Source organism: Protopterus annectens, chromosome 2.part0, assembly GCF_019279795.1.
Source record: "Protopterus annectens isolate FY-2018-M chromosome 2.part0, PAN1.0, whole genome shotgun sequence".
NCBI classification, from domain to species: domain Eukaryota; kingdom Metazoa; phylum Chordata; order Ceratodontiformes; family Protopteridae; genus Protopterus; species Protopterus annectens.
In genome coordinates this window covers 1252740723-1252756751 of record NC_056728.1, presented here as the reverse complement: position 1 = coordinate 1252756751, position 16029 = coordinate 1252740723, and the positions used below count along the sequence as shown (strand labels likewise).

The window sequence follows — 16029 nt, the reverse complement described above, 5'->3', positions numbered from 1 at the left end:
CTTTGTCTTTATCCTTACATTTTTTTCAGAAGATCAGTAGTCAGATGGCTTACCGAAGCCATATCGGAATTAGAGGACTGAGAGTGAAAATATCTAGCTACAATAAAGGCCAGACTATGCATAGTTTTGGCAATGAACAAAGCACAAATGTGACAGCGGGGGACGTCATGGTCTGGGCCTAAATAGGTGATGCAGTAAGAATGAAGTCTCGGTGTGGTATTTGCTTTCCACAGGCGAGACAATTGTTAACTTTTTCTGACTTCGGTTAGAGCAAGAAAAAAGGATCCCCAACGGGGTACTTTTTAGAAGACTTCAACTTCAATTCGGAAACGAAAACTCAGGTAGTGACTGACCGGCACTCATGCAAACTGCTTCTGCTTCGGGAACCTCAGCAAGAAAGACTGATGTAATGGCATCGGCTGCCTGTTTTTATACCTCTGACGACCTGACGTCAGTCCTGGAGCGACAGCAACCGACGCAGAAATAAGCCTTTGGTATTCAGGCCAACTGAGGGTTACCCCTGGCAGGATAACTCAAATGTGAGGACTGCAACAGTGAAACACGAAGTACAGTTGTGTACACTTACATAAAATGTAGATGTTCGAGTGTCTTCACTGTTGCAGTGATGACTGTAGGGTTCTCCCCTGCCGGCAGGCAGTCCTCGGTCGGCCATAATCCCAAAGTCTGGGTCCGGCGTCGGCTGCTCAGCCATGCTCCCTGACGTCAGAGCACCAGGAGTACAAAGCTGACAGCAGACGCCATGTTCTCCAGTTTTTCTTGCCCTAGATGTCAGGTGTTCCAAAATGAGTAAGATCCCATACCCTTTGCAAATACACCTCAGAAGAAGGGTGAAAAAAGGAACCACACAAAAGAAAAAATAAGAGGGGGCAGGAGGGAGGGAAACCCAGACTACAACAGTGAAGACACTCGAACATCTACATTTATGGTACGTGTACACAACTGTACTATGTTCATCGTGTTTCACTGTTGCAGTCATGACTGTAGGGTTGAATCCCAAAGCAGAATAAAAGGGAGGTGGTCAAAAAGTAGAGGGGGCGGCTAAAAGGCCCTGCAAGACTGGAGAAGCAAAGCCTGCCCTACACTTAGAGTAAAGAGGTAGATTGTAGTGCTTAGAAAAAGTATGCACTGAACTCCAAGTTGCAGCTTCCAAAATGTCCTTGGTAGGAATTCCCCTGAGGAAGGCAGCTGAAGTGGCAGCAGCTCTGGTACTCCCTGAGATCTGCTTTCCATGGTGTGAATAGCAAAATCTGATTCCATGAGCAATCCATTTAGAAATGGTCTGTTTTGAAATAGCTTTACCTTGGGAACTTGAAGCATAAGAAACAATTGCTCTGATTTCCTGATGTCCTTGGTTCTGTCCAGGTAAAAACGCAGTTGTCTGTGTACATCCAAGGAATGCAAGATCCTTTCCCCCTTATTTTGAGGAGTGGGGAAAAAAGTTGGCAAGTGAATAGTTTGATTTAAAGCCACTTTGGAAACCACCTTAGGCATGAAAGTAGGATTAGTCCTTAAAGACACCCTATCTTGATGAAAAATAATATAAGGTTCCACAGCCATGAGAGCTTGCAACTCCGAAACTCTCCTGGCAGAGGTCAGAGCTAACAGAATGGCTGTCTTCCAAGATAAAAACTTGATGTCAGATATGGCAGCAGGCTCAAAAGGAGGTAAGGTGAGTTTTTCAAAACATAGTTGAGATCCCAAGCAGGAATGGGTGGAGATCTAGGGGGCCTTAAAGTTCTTAGCTCCTCTGAGAAAGTGTCTCATGAGCTGGTGGGAAAAGATTGGAGGGTCTGTATTATAATAAGCAGAAATAGCAGAGGCATGTATCTTTATGGAAGAGAGAGAGAGACCCTTATGTAAGAGGTCTGTCAGGTAAAGTAAAATCAGAGGAAAGTTAGGAATAAGAGGATCTGAATCCCGAGCCTGCATCCAGGAACAAAATCTTTTCCATTTTCCTGCATAAGATTTTTTAGTGCTAGGACATCTGGCTTCTAAAATGACATCCATAACCTGCTTGGGTAGGAGAGAATGAATCATAGACCCTGGATGAACCAGGCCGCCAGGCTGAGAGTTTTGACATGGGAGTGCAGAACCTGACCCTGGTGTTGGGACAGAAGGTTCGGAGTCTGTGGTAAAACCCAAGGGGGCTCCAGACAAAGGTTTTTCAGTGTTGGGTACCAAAACTGTCAAGGCCAATTTGGGGCCAGCAAGATTATCTTGGGTTTGTCCTGTTTGATCTTTAATAATACCCGTGCAAGAAGAGGTAGAGGCGGGAAGGCATACCCAGAGAGGCTTCTCCAACTGAATGATAGTGCATCCACTTTCCAAGCTAGTTCGTGGAACGTCCTGGTGCAAAAAATCTGTAGTTGATGATTGAGGTGGGATGCAAACAGGTCTATGTGAGGACACCCCCAGATTGCTGTAATCATCTTGAATATTTCGGTGTCCAGCATCCATTCGTGTGGGTCCGACAGGTTTCTGCTCAGACTGTCTGCCAGGAAGTTTTGCTTCCCTGGTAGAAACTGAGCTTGAAGGTCGTTTTCAAGCTACAGCTGTGTTCCAAAGATCCATGGCTAGTCTGCAAATTGGATAGGAATGAGATCCCCCTTGCTTGTTTATGTACCACATAACTGTGGTGTTGTCTGTCCGTATCAGTAGTTGTCCTGGTTGTAGAAGATTCCTGAAAGCCAATAGAGCTTTCTGAACGGCTAACATTTCCTTTAAATTGATATGCAGGTGCTTCTGATCCTTTGTCCAAAGGCCCTGCAGACAGTTGCCCTGAAAATGAGCTCCCCATGCATAATCTGAGGCATCCGTGGTTAGTATCGGAGTGGCTGGAGGCAGACTGAAGGGTTTTCCTTTGTTTAGAATACATGCCTTGGACCACCAAAGGAATTCCTTTTGAAGACAAGGCAGGACGGTGATCTGTATGTCTAAACTGTGGCAATGCTGAGACCATACACTTTTTAGGTACCACTGTATTTTCCTTATATGTAGTCTTGCATATGGTACGAGAAGGATGCAGGAGGCCATGTAACCCAAAGCCTGCAGGAATTTCCTTGCAGATAGCGGAGTTAATGTTGCCAAGGTTTTGAAAGTTGAAGCCAGCTGTAATTGTTTTTCGTATCTCAGAAATGCCATCTGGGTTGTTGTGTTTAGAAAAGCACCCAGAAAAATTATCTGTTGTGAGGGTGTCAAATTTGACTTTTTTATGTTTACAGTGAATCCCAGGAACTTGAGAAGATTCTGAATAAATTCTAGATGCTGGAGTAAGACATCCTTGCTGTCTGCCTGAATAAGACAGTCGTTCAGATAAGGGTAAATGTGAATTCCCTTGAGTCTGCAATAAGCTACTACTGGAGCCAGGCATTTGGTGAAGACCCTGGGTGCAGTACACAATCCAAAAGGCAGCGCAGAGAATTGATAGTGCCTCGATCCGGCCTTGAACCTGAGGTATTTTCTGCATTTCTGCCTGATGGGAATGTGTAAATATGCCTCCTTTAAATCCAAAGTTACCATCCATGCATTTTTGGTCAGCACTGGAAGTAGCTGCTGTAGAGTAAGCATCTTGAATTTTGGTATCGCGAGAAAAGTGTTCAAGACTGACAGATCCAGAATGGGTCTCCATGAATTTTGCTTTCTGGGGACTAGAAAGAGCCTCGAGTAAAAACCTTGTCCCATCTCTGAAAGTGGAACCAGTTCTATGGCTTTCATAGCCAAGAGAGCTTCCACCTGGTTTAAGGCCTCTAACCATTGATGTTTTGGAAGATCTGGCCATCCGCTTGGTCTTGGTAGGGTATGAAAATGGAATTTGTAACCTCTTGAAACCACATCCAGAACTCTCTTGTCTTGGGTTATACGAGTCCAATTTAGGTGAAAAAGAGAAAGTTTTCCACCGAGAGGGGCTTCCAAGCAAGAAGCTCCTGCAGCCCAACAGAGGGAGTCATTGAGTCTGTTTTCTATGAGCTTGCGACCTGTCCTCTCCTCCCCTAGGGGTGGAAGCAGTCCACTGTCTTGGGTCTATAAGAGGCTTGCGTTTGAGGCCTTCCTCAGGAGCGTCTGTATCTACCCCTCTGAGGCCTGTCTGAATTGGGAAAGGAACAATTTTTTGTAAGCCAATTCCTACTAAATCTGGGTGGCTGTACTTGTAAGAAATCTTTAACTGTTTGCATGGATTTTGCCTTGTCCTCCATCTTCTTTATCACCTCTTCGGCTTTAGATCCAAACAAAACATTATGCTGAACAGGAGCATCCAATAATTTAGCATTTACTTGATCTGGCAAGTTTTGTTCCTTTAACCATGCATGCCTTCTAATGACTGTGCCAGAGGCGGCAGCCCTACAAGAAGCCTCCAAGGCATCAAATCCACAGTGTAAACCATGCTTTCCCAACTTGTTCAGTGGCATGCATTAAGTCATGTAATTCCTTATCATCTGCACAGGCGGAAATGGAAGTTAGCTTTTGTTTTAAAACAGACAGAAGAAATTGCTGGTATTTCAGCATATGAAACGGACAGTTTAAAGCCCTAATAGATAAAGTAGCAGAAGTGTACACTTTTTTGCCCCATCTTTCTAAAGATCTGGAATCCTTCTCAGTGGGAATGGGGTTTTAGCAGAAGCGGCCTTAACCCCCTTAGGACCCTGAGAAATGGTTTCAGGATCAGCAGTAGGATTCTTGTATAAAAACAGGTGGGAATCAGGAACCCTATAATATCTGTCTGGCTTAACAGGAGCTGGAGGAAGAGAGTCCGGAGTTAAGTTAGCCTCTGAAAAAGCATCATCCACAATATCCAAAATAGGAGGAATAGCCAGGGGTCTATGTTGGGGAAGAAGAAGAAAATCCCTTAGTCTTTTCTTAGATTCAGAGTACTCCTGTCTTTCCCAGTGAAAATGTTCCCTCATTTCATGCAAAGTTTCCCCAAAAGAGAAATCCTCAGGGGGAAAAGCTGAAGGAATGGATTCCTCAGCATCAGAATCCTCATAAGGAGGGAAAGAATATTCCTGGTCAGAAGATGAAACTGAAGAAACAGAAGCCTGATCAGAGGAGTCATAATACGCTTCCTGCCTTGGCCTTTTATCTGGAGGGGGATGTGAACCCTAATCATAGTAAGTAAATCCTCCGCCATCTTAAGTAACTGTTTCCGAGACTTGGGTGCCAGATTAGAAGAGGCCTGGGCTGCAGTCTTTGATTTGGAAGGAGTCTTTGCCTTTGGCTTTGCCTTTATTAGAAGCTGAGTAGGTCTGAAAACCCCTTCGGAAGCCGGTACCTGCACAGCGGCTCCGGACCCATCCGAAGGTCCTGCAACAGAAATATTCAAAGGCCTAGTTGGCTCCTTGTGGGAGTCCGTTTCGGCCATCGGTTCCGAAATGGCCGACGACAGGGGCTGCAAAAGCGCCTCACTGATGACGGCCAAACCTGAAGCTGGCTCTGCTTGTACAACATTGTCTTATTTGGACCTCGGAGGCCTGTCTATCTTTGCGTCGTTTGTGAACTCCGGTAGCCAGAACCGTATCCAACGACATTTTATAATTAAAACGCCTACCGAAGTAATGAAATGCAAAATCGTACCTTCGTTTAATCGTACGTTGATTGAATCTAGCACAAAACCGACAACTAGCTACGTCGTGGTCTGGGCCTAAGCAAGGAATACAGTAAGAATGAAAATCCTTATGAGGTATTTGCTTCCCACATGAAATACAATTATTAACTTTTTCTGACATCGGACTGGAGCAAAAAGTTTCAACGGGTACTTAGCTTTGAGTAGGAGAAGAAAGTCTTCGGACTGAAGTACGTTTATAAAAAATTGTCAGGAGTCAGCCGACCGGCACTTGCGAACTGCTATCACCGCACGGCAAGAAAGACTGGAGAACATGGCGTTGGTTGTCAGCTTTGTACTCCTGGCGCTCTGACGTCAGGGAGCATGGCTGAGCAGCCGACGCCAGGCCCAGACTTTGGGATTCTGGCTGACCAAGGACTGCCTGCCAGCAGGGGAGAACCCTACAGTCATGACTGCAACAGTGAAACACGATGAACATCATCTACCTTGAGTAAGAGATTGATACTCTCTTCACATGAAAAAAATCAAGAAAAGAGGAGTAACACAAAAGGTGTCCACAACTTAGAAATTCAGGAAGAAATGATCATCTCCAGAAAGAGGATCTTCCAAGACACAAACTTCAAATCCACCTTAGCTGCTGGTTCAAATGGCACAAGAGTCAACTTTTCCAGTGCAATTAAGTCCTGTGGCAAAACAGGATCTTTCAATGGTGGCTATTATATAAGGTACCCCTTAGGAAAGGCTTATAAAACTTTAAAGACAGAGAAGGCCTGTTTATTGATGACAACTAGAAAGGATTGCCAACATAATGAAAAAGTACAATAAAATAAAATATTTATGAAAAATAAAACAGAGCAAGAATAATGAACTGATCCAAGTCACTGGCTAAAGCCCATATGTAAAAATATGCCCATTATCTTTTTTTTTTACACTTTTTTGGTGTTTGGCTTATGGGCAAATGCAAGAATTTGGACCACAGGTCTAGATAAGAAGGGTCCCTGGTTAACAATGGAATATTACTGATCATGTGGATAAGTTACAGAGTCAGGAAGATTCTGAACCATGAGACATAGAAGCTGTTCCAAAAGACGAGGCCAAACCAGAGTAAATCAAACTGCCTGTAGCTTTATATGGAACTATGAGAATGACATCAATTGTATTTAACCTGGGTCACCTGAAGACATGCGAGGATCAGGAGCAGTGAAAGAAATAATGTACAGGTGAATCAGGGCCCATCTCTATTGCAGTGCATTTCTGGGATGCTTCCCAAGGGAGGATTGGGAGAAAAAAGGTTGCTGTATATGGCACTGGTCAGGAATGCAAAAAGGTTGACAGCAAAGTTTCTTCCATCAATGGAAGAGCTTCCTTGCTACATTCTGACTTGACAGCCACTGAATATGCTAATTTGTTAAATGGGCTTTCTCCTGTGATATGAATGACTAACAAAAAGCAATTTGTAGGCCTAACCCATTCCTACTCTTGCAAGGCTTCCAGACAAGGAGAGGGTAGGATTGCATTCCTCCTCGTTTCGCATAACAAACCACAGTCACGATGCTAATTTGAAAGGTAATCGCACCTTGTAGAAGAAATATTTATTTTATTTATTTATTTTACATTTGTTAACCAGGTTAGTCTGGAGGAGCTTTTTGCTCATTTTCAGCAGAGACCTGGGGAGAAAAGCTCCTCAGGACTAGAAAACAATTTATTAAATTTTAGTAACATAATAACAATCAGCCATAGGATCGCAGAGACCTGGAGAGAAAAAAAGATCCTCAGGCAATGCAATTACACAGAGTATTAACAACTGGCAGACAAGTCTGAGTTGTTACAAAGTTTTAAACAATTAGCAGAAGAAAATGTGACTAGTTACAATATTATTTAAGCTGCTTAGAGTAAAATGAGTTAATAGTTAGGCAGATGCTTATTTACAGTGGGAAGGATCTAGTTATATAGGAGTTTGGAAACAAGAAAGAAAAGTAAGAATGGCTAGTAGGAGATGTAGGGGAGGTAGAGTATAGGAGACAGATTACACAGGTAGGTTGTTTTGAGACTGTAAGAATTAGGAGTGGTTGGAGATAGAGCAAGGGAAGAGGTAGAAGAGGCAGGGGAATAGTGTTAGAGATGCATTAAGAGTGAGGTGGTGAAAGGATGGTGGTTTTAGGGTGTTTGGCTACAGTGGCAAGACCACTTTGTTTTTAGGTATTTCCTTGTGGCTAATTTGAAACTTCTGCTATGCTAGAGAGATTTTATTTCCAAGGGGAGTTGGTTCCAGGACGTAGCTGGGTTATAGTTATAGAGAAAGCAGCCTATTTTTGTTTTGGGTTTGTAGATGTCTAATAATTTTCGATTTGAGCTGCGTAGCGTCCTAGCAGGGGAATATTTGGATACGATAGTGGAGAGGCTGGGGCAGAAGGAGGGTAGATAGAGGATTGAGTGGATGATTTGTAGTTGGTATAGTTGGAGCAGCGGAGGGAATTCTAGCCAGTCTACTTGCTGTAGTGCTAAGCAGTGGTGTGACTTGTAGGTTTGGTTAGCTGCAAATCTGGCGATCTTATTATAGGTAGTTTTAAGCTTGGAAATAAGTGTAGAATTTAGGTTTGTGAATATGTGGCAGCTGTACACGAGTGCTGGGAGTAATAAAGCATGGGAGAGTGTTATTCGGGCAGTGTCCGTTAAGTATTTCTTGCTATGGAAAAGTTTCTGACTAGTTCTTTTTACCAAGTTAGTAATATGGAGATCAAACTTAAGCTGTTCATCTATTGTAACACCTAGCAATTTAGTACTAGATTCAGCTGAAATTATAGTGTTTTTGCGGGATAAGATGGTATATGTACTTTTGAGTGTGGTGATGTTTTTAGAGAGGAAGAGTAGGAGCTTAGTTTTTTTGGATTAAGTATTAGTTTGTTATCACTAAGCCAAGTCTCAATGGTGTGGAAGGATGCCTGGGTAGTTGAGTGGAGATCAGTTGGGTTGTCAGCAATGGTTATAACAGCTGAGTCATCGGCATAATGCACAAGAGATGACTGGGGACAAGAGAAGTAGAGCAAGTTGGTGAAAATATTAAAGAGTAGTGGTCCAAGTATGGACCCTTGGGGGACTCCCATTTGTACAGTGAGAGGGGAGGATAATGCAGAGAGCCATTTAACTGACTGCTGGCGGGTAGAAAGATAGCCGGAGAACCAGGAGAGAAATGTAAGTTAGTGAGTTTATCTAGGAGTAGTGGGTGACAGCCAGTGTCAAAGGCTTTAGAAAGGTCAAGGAATAGGCATGAGACAAGTTTACTGTTATGACGAGCTAGGGAGACTGTGTTGATGAATGATATGAGTGCAGTAGTTGTACTATGCTTGGGATGGAAACCATGCTGTGTGGGTGTGAGAAGGTTTTCCTGATGAAGGTAATGCATTACCTGCTTGTGAATGCATTTCTCTTGGATTTTTGAGTGTGGAGAGAGTATGGCAATTGGTCTGAAGTTGGATATATCTGAGGAGTTGCCCCCTTTGTGAATGGGTAGAGTAAAGAAATTCTTCCATACAGAGGGGACATAGGATTCAGAAATGGATTGGTTGATTAAGATGGATACAGGATAGGCAAGAGGTTCAGAGGCAATCTGCAGGAAGTAATGGTCAACAGATGGGGAGCAAGGTTCAAGTTTAGAGAGTAATGACTTTACATAGTTAGTTGATACTGCTTTTAGAGAGGAGGAGTTAGGAGGGTTTGGAAGAGGTATAGAGTTTGTGGGGTGCTAGTATTGTTTCTGGGGGGGGGAGAATTTATTATGGAGGTTATTGAGTTTATAAAATGATTGTTAAATTTGTTGGCTATGTCTTCAAGTGTTGCATTGGGACATGGGTTAGGAGAGGAATGGTTTCCTGGATGAAGAGTCTGTTTAATAGAGCACCAGAATTTCTTTGGGTCTGATTTAAGAGTAGATGGAGGATTGGCATAGAAGTTTATTTTGTCATAATGGATGATTTTTTTTATTTCAGAGTTCTTTATATTTCTGGAGAAGAGAAGGGGTCCTAGTTTTAATCCACATTTTCTAAATCCTATCCCAGTCTTTCATGAGGGTTCTGGTAGATTTAGTGAGCCAGGGAGCAGTATTAGATTTGATTCTAATTGTGCGAAGAGGAGCAAGGGAGTTAAGAATGTTTAGGAATGTAGTGTTGAAGGAGTGGACAGCTTCATCTAAAGGAAGAGTGGTGAGGTAAGACCAGTTAATTTTGGTGAGCTGGTGAATAAAGGATTTAGGACAGAAATGAGAAAGTGAGCGGGTGGTAATAAATTTGTTAGGTTTGGTAAGGTGGGGAGTATGTCTGGTAACTGTTATAGGGCAGTGGCCGCTGAGGGCATTTGGAAGGGTTTGGGAGTTATGACAGTTTTAAGGGTGGGAGACCAATATCCAGTCAAGAAGAGAGCTAGGTAGGTGAGATTTATTAATGTAGGTTGGGGTTGTGATTAGCTGCTCAAACACATGTAGGTTTATACAGGTAGTAGTGTTGGGAGCTTGTATTGTAAGCCAACCAATATTTACATCTCCCAGTATAATTATTTCATTGTGGATGGTATGTGAGAGGTGAGATAGGATGTTCTCAAGTATGTTAATCTTATCACCAGGGGGAATATAGATTGCTGCGACAGTTATGGGTGTTGAAACTTAAGTTTGAAGTTGGTCAGTAGGAGTTCAGCTAGTGAGGAGGGTAAGTCTAGTGTGGGACTGATTTGGGAGAGACAACTGGAGGATATTATAGCCAGGAGGGATGATTTCACTGTCCAGATGGTGTGGTTTTAACCATGTTTCAGTTAGGGTAACTATGTCAGGAGTATAACTAGCTATCCAAGCATGGCCTGTATGAGCCTTGGAGCTGGGATCTGCCTCTGGGGCGTCTGTATCTGCCTCTTTGTGGTCTGTCTGACACTGGAAAGGACCAATTCTTTGTAGGCCAGTACCTGCTAAATCTGGGTGGCTGTACCTGTAGGAAATCCTTAACTGTCTGCATGGTTTTCGCTTTATCCTCCATTTTCTTCAACACCTCTTCTGCCTTAACAACAAACAAAGTATCATGCTGTAATGGAGCATCCAATAATTTTGCTTTAACATGATCAGGCAGATTCTGTTCCTTTAACCAAGCATGCCTTCTAATGACAGAACCTGTAACAGCAGCCCTGCAAGAGGCCTCCAGTGAATCAAAACCACATTGCAAAGTATGCTTTCCACTTGTTCAGCTGCAAGCAATAAATCATGCATTTCCTTGTTATCAGAGCATTCAGAATTTGTCAACATTTTCTGTTTAAGTATTGCTGATATTTAAGCATATGAAACTGACAATTTAAAGCCCTTACAGCCAAGGTAGCAGAAGTGTAAACTTCTTTCCCCCATCTGTCCAGTGCCCTAGAATCCCTATCAGAGGGGACAGGGTTTTTTGCAGTGGAAGCCTTGACCCCTTTGGGACCCTGAGAAATAGTTTCTGGGTCAGCAGCAGGGTTTTTATATAGAAATTTATGAGAGTCTGGAACCCTGTAGTATCTGTCTGGCTTAGCAGGTGCAGGGGGGTAAAGAGTCAGGAGACAGGCCGGACTCTGAAAATACATAATCTACAATGTCTAGAACAGGTGGAATAGCAAGAGGTCTGTGCTGAGGTAGTAAAAGAAAGTCTCTGAGCCTTTTCTTAGATTCTGAGTAATCTTGGCTCTCCCAGTGAAAATGCTCCCTCATGGTATGCAGGGTTTCCCCAAAAGAATAATCCTCAGGAGGAGAGGCTGAAGGAATAGATTCTTCATTATCAGAATCCGCATAGGGAGGAAAAGAGCATCCCTGTTCAGAAGAGGAATCAGAGGAAATTGAAACCTGATCAGAAGAGTCATATTCTGTCTCTTGCCTAAGCCTCTTATCACGAGGGGGATGGGAACCCCTGATCAAAGTAATTAGGTCTTCGGCCATTTTAAGCATCTGTTTCATTAGGCATGGAAGTCTGTCCAGGAGAATGCTGTACTTGTTTCTTTGTCTTTAGAGCTGTTTTAGTCTTTATCTTTGAAGCTGAGGTTGGCTTGACATAGAATTGTATAGGTCTGAAAACACCCTCAGAAGCAGATGCCTGCTCAGCGGCTCCGGACCCATCTGAGGAAATAGTTTCCGTGAGTCCAATACCTTGAGTATCCAGAAGCCTAGTCTGCTCCATGTGGGAGTCGGAAGTGGCCTGTGGCTCTGAGGTAGCGGGCGTCAGGGGCTGCGAAAGTGCCTCACTGAGAACCGGCAACTGGCCTAGCGGGGGCCTCGTCGTCAGTTTTGGACCTCAGATGCCTGTCTTTTCCTTTTCCTTGCACTTTTTATAAACTCCGGTCATCGGCTGTACCGACGGCATTATATAATTAAACCTTCGGCCAAAGTAATGAAAGGCAAAATCGTACAGACGCTTAATAGTGCATTGGTTAAATCTAGCACAAAACCGACAGCTAGCAACGTCATGATCAGGGCCTAGGCAAGGAATACAGTAAGAATGAAAATCCTTATGAGGTATTTGCTTCCCACAAGAAATAAAATTGTTAACTTTTTCTGACATCGGTCTGGAGCAAGAAAAAAGTTTCCCCAATGAGGTACTTAGCTTTAATGAAGACTTCAGATCTAAAATTCAATTTTGAAAATCTCAGGAGTCGGCCGACCGGCACTTGCAAACTGCTTTTGCTTCGGGCACCGCGCAGCAAGAAAGACTGAAGAAAATGGTGTCGGCTGCATCTTTTATACCCCTGGCGCACTGACGTCAGGGAAGAGGCGACAGCAACCGACGCCGGACCAAGACTTTGGAATTCAGGCCGACTGCAGGTAGCCTGCCAGCAGGATAACCCTAGAATAATGACTGCAACAGTGAAACACGAACATCATCTAGCGTACGACTGGCAGCTGAGAAGTTCTGAGGGCTGGTGCATGCAGACGTCACTTTTATGGCCCACATTTCCCTCAGCCATGTCAGACACCCCATGCGCCTCAGAGGGACTGAAAACTTTTGTATACTGGCCGTACATATGCGAGACAAGAGGAGTAAACCCATATGTAGAATTCTGCAACACTGGAATAAAAGTATATCAAAAAAGACAGTGATACCCTAAACTAAAACAGGCAGACTAGTCTCTAAATTATCACAAAACATCCCTGTAAAAGTGAGATGTTAATATTATGTAAAACAACTGCCAGAAAAGACTAGTACAATACATGAGGAAATTACAAACAACTATACAACTTTTTAAGAAGGATTATTAGGTTTCCCCAACTAAATGACAAAGACCTTAATAAAGATTATTTTTAAAACAAAGAAGTATGCATATATGATCAGAAGAAAGAAAGTGACAATTTACTCCATAAGTAGTACTGCAGAATATAAATATATGACACAAGGAGCACTTATAGTGGCACAGTCGAAGAGCCATTCAAACTCAAATGAGGTTAATGAGATCTGGGAGGAGAGTTAGGATAGTTGCATTATGGGAGTTTTCTAAAGGTGCTGAAGGCCCAGAACACTAATGAGATGGACAGATCCGAGCCAATGAGCAGCTATATTCCCAAAATTATAACTGGACGGCCAGGATGAAACAAGATCTGCAATTTGTAGCCTCTTTGGATTATATGTAGCAGCCATCAGTTTTGGATGGTTCTTTCCCAATTTCTTGGAAAGAAGGACAAGTGTCCTCTAACCTTCTGTGAGGGGAGGGGAGGGGACAGGAAACGGAGCTGGTGGGGAGGCTGAGATGGGTAGGGGTGGGAGGGAACAGCCTGGCTGAGTCATGGGCAGTCTTTATGGCTGCTTCACCCCTGGGGGCCTCAGGTTCATCTTGGCGTGTTGCTTTCTTTTCTATGCTTTTCCCTCTTTGCAAAGCCCAGCATTTTCCTGTTTAGGGTGACAGTTTCAGGTTTTGCAGGGAAATTAATGCTGTAACTCAAACTTGATCCTGAAAGTTGTCTTACAGACTGATAAGTCTCCCTCTCCTACAGTTTCTGCATCATTCCTGAGCCGGGTGCTCAAAGAAAAGATCCTTACTCAGTGGAGTATTTAAGACTTGTATTCACACTTTCTGGAAGGGATATGGTCCTCACTCACGCGCGTCTCTGTACCACAGAACCTGTTGCTGCTGCCCTGCATTAGGGTTTCACAACATCAAAGCCACATTTTATGGAGTTCTTGGCAACATGAAATCGAGAGGTCACACTAGTCCAACATTTCTTGTTTCAGATCTTTAACCTGCATTGCCACTGACCCAGCCCTCATCTTTTCCAGCAGACTGCTCCAAGGAAAACATGTGGTACTGGCAGTTTAAGTCTCTGAAGAATAACCTTTTCCCCATTTCAGTCGGGTGCTATATCGGGATTCAGGATCACCACATCTGGATCAGTGAAAGGGTTTCAACAGATGTGGTTAGAGGAATCCTTATCACAGAGGATCCCCATGCTCTGGAAGAGACTCCCTATCCATGAGGGAGCACAGCCCATCCCTAACCCTATTTAAACATAACCTTGACCAATGAATGATAAATCAGAAATTTACCCCAGGTCTGATGGACACAGGCAGACAATAATGCCCAAACTAGCATAGCTCCTCCCCACATAACCTCTAGAAACTTCCTAGCTAACATACCACCTCCTAATAAACACCCATGACACATACGGACACAAATGGGCTGGACTGAATGGCTAGGCTTATGAAGGTTCTGATGGTCATTAGCCTAGTACATACCTATGCAACTGTGAAGTGTAGGCATATTCAGGCTTCCTAGGAGCAGGGACAAGAAAGTCAGCCACTCAGGCTCCAAGTCAAAGACTTTAACAGATGGGATCTGGCCCACATATACCACTTCATGTGCTTCTGAGGCATGAGAATTGGAGTTCTCCTGTGGAGCATCCAACCATCATCCTCTTTTTTTTTTTTTTTTTTTAAAGGAGCCACCAGACACCTCTTGAGTGACCAAGTCTTGCCCTGTCAGTCTTCAAAAATTATACGAAGACCTCAGCCAGATGGACTAGGCAGTGAGCAGAAGTCCAGGAAGTGGCACAGGAACAGGCTGCCTGACCTAGGCTAAGGCAAGGGGGTAAGCGCATGTTTGTGTTCCAGTACTCTGTGCCCTGTGGTTTTGGGAACAACTGCTCAAGAGGCCTCAGTTCGCTGGCAGGAGAATAAATGTCAATGCATTTCTGGGTAACCTCCTTGTGTACTAAGATTCTAAGGATCCTGGCTTTACCTACTGAAATCACAACTTAGTTCTCCAAAACCAAATAACTCTCAGTTTCAGGAGGCATATTGGATACATCAGTCCAGGAAGGTGTGCGAAAAACCAAAGGCATAGACACCAAGAGCTGCTGAGCCACACGCTTCAGACAAAATGGATTTTGCAAGTGGAGGCCTGCAAAAGTGGGTCTCCTTGGGCAAGGCTACTGGACCAAAGAAAACAAGTCGTATGAGAAATCCATCTCCTGACATTTCTCACTCCGCTTTTTTCTTTTCTTTGGCAGTAGGCTCCAGGAGGTCCTGGCTGACACTACATCAGTACAGACTCAGACATGCAGCACCCCCACTTTTGTTTGGGTGCAAAATCTTAGAGAGACTTGACAACTTTTCTGGATTGTCGTCAGGGAAGCAGAATGAGGACAATAAAAAGAAGTTATGTTCTTACCAAAACGTTCCATCTTCATTCATTCATTACTGATGGGTGTTCTGTTCTGTCCTTGGAACAGAGTTGGCCTTGTAACAAGCTTGTGCCAGCCAGAAAACTCTCGAACTAAGCTTCTACCCCCACAATGCCCCTTCCCCATTTCCTCAGATCGAGTTTGCCCATTATAAGTAAAGCAGAGACTTTCTCTAAGCAGAAACCCTAACGTAGGAGTAGGATCCAATCTGATCCCCCAGGAGCCTCTGGAGGGAGAAGGTGGGAGGGATGAAATGAATGAATGAAGATGAACAACATAGATGGAACGTTATGGTAAGCACATAACTTCTTTATCTGATATTGTTAATCTTTAGTTATTCCTTACTGATGGGACAGAGTCCCTAGCTACCTTTAGTCCTGGGAGGCCCTTATGGAAGGATATTCCTGAGTACCATTGAACCAAAGGATGCTCTTCCCCTGGAGGCCAAATCTAAGTATGAGGGGTAGCCCAAGTTGCAGCTGCACAAATATCATTTAATGAAGCTTTTGCATGAAAAGCAACAGAAACTGCTAGTGACCTGGTGGAATGTACTCTGACTCTGCATAGTAGAGAAGTTTTACTCAGTTGGTAAATCAAAGATATACAGTTTCTCAACCACTTGACAAGGTTACTTTGGGGACTGGATTTCCTAATTTTGGGTCTGAATATGACACAAATAGCTGGCCTGATTTACGTACTGACTTTGTTCTGTTCAGGTAAAAGCATAACTGTCTATCTACATCCAGCAAATGAAGACAGTATTATTCTTTGAGTAGTTGGGGGA

General features: G+C 43.6%; 1 protein-coding gene across 3 annotated transcripts in view; it reads right to left on the bottom strand.

Annotated features, from left to right (window-relative positions):
- The window catches only part of FIP1L1 (factor interacting with PAPOLA and CPSF1), a gene marked incomplete in the record, with an annotated part of 1650449 nt that overhangs the window by 1510333 nt on the left and 124087 nt on the right, over window positions 1-16029 (bottom strand).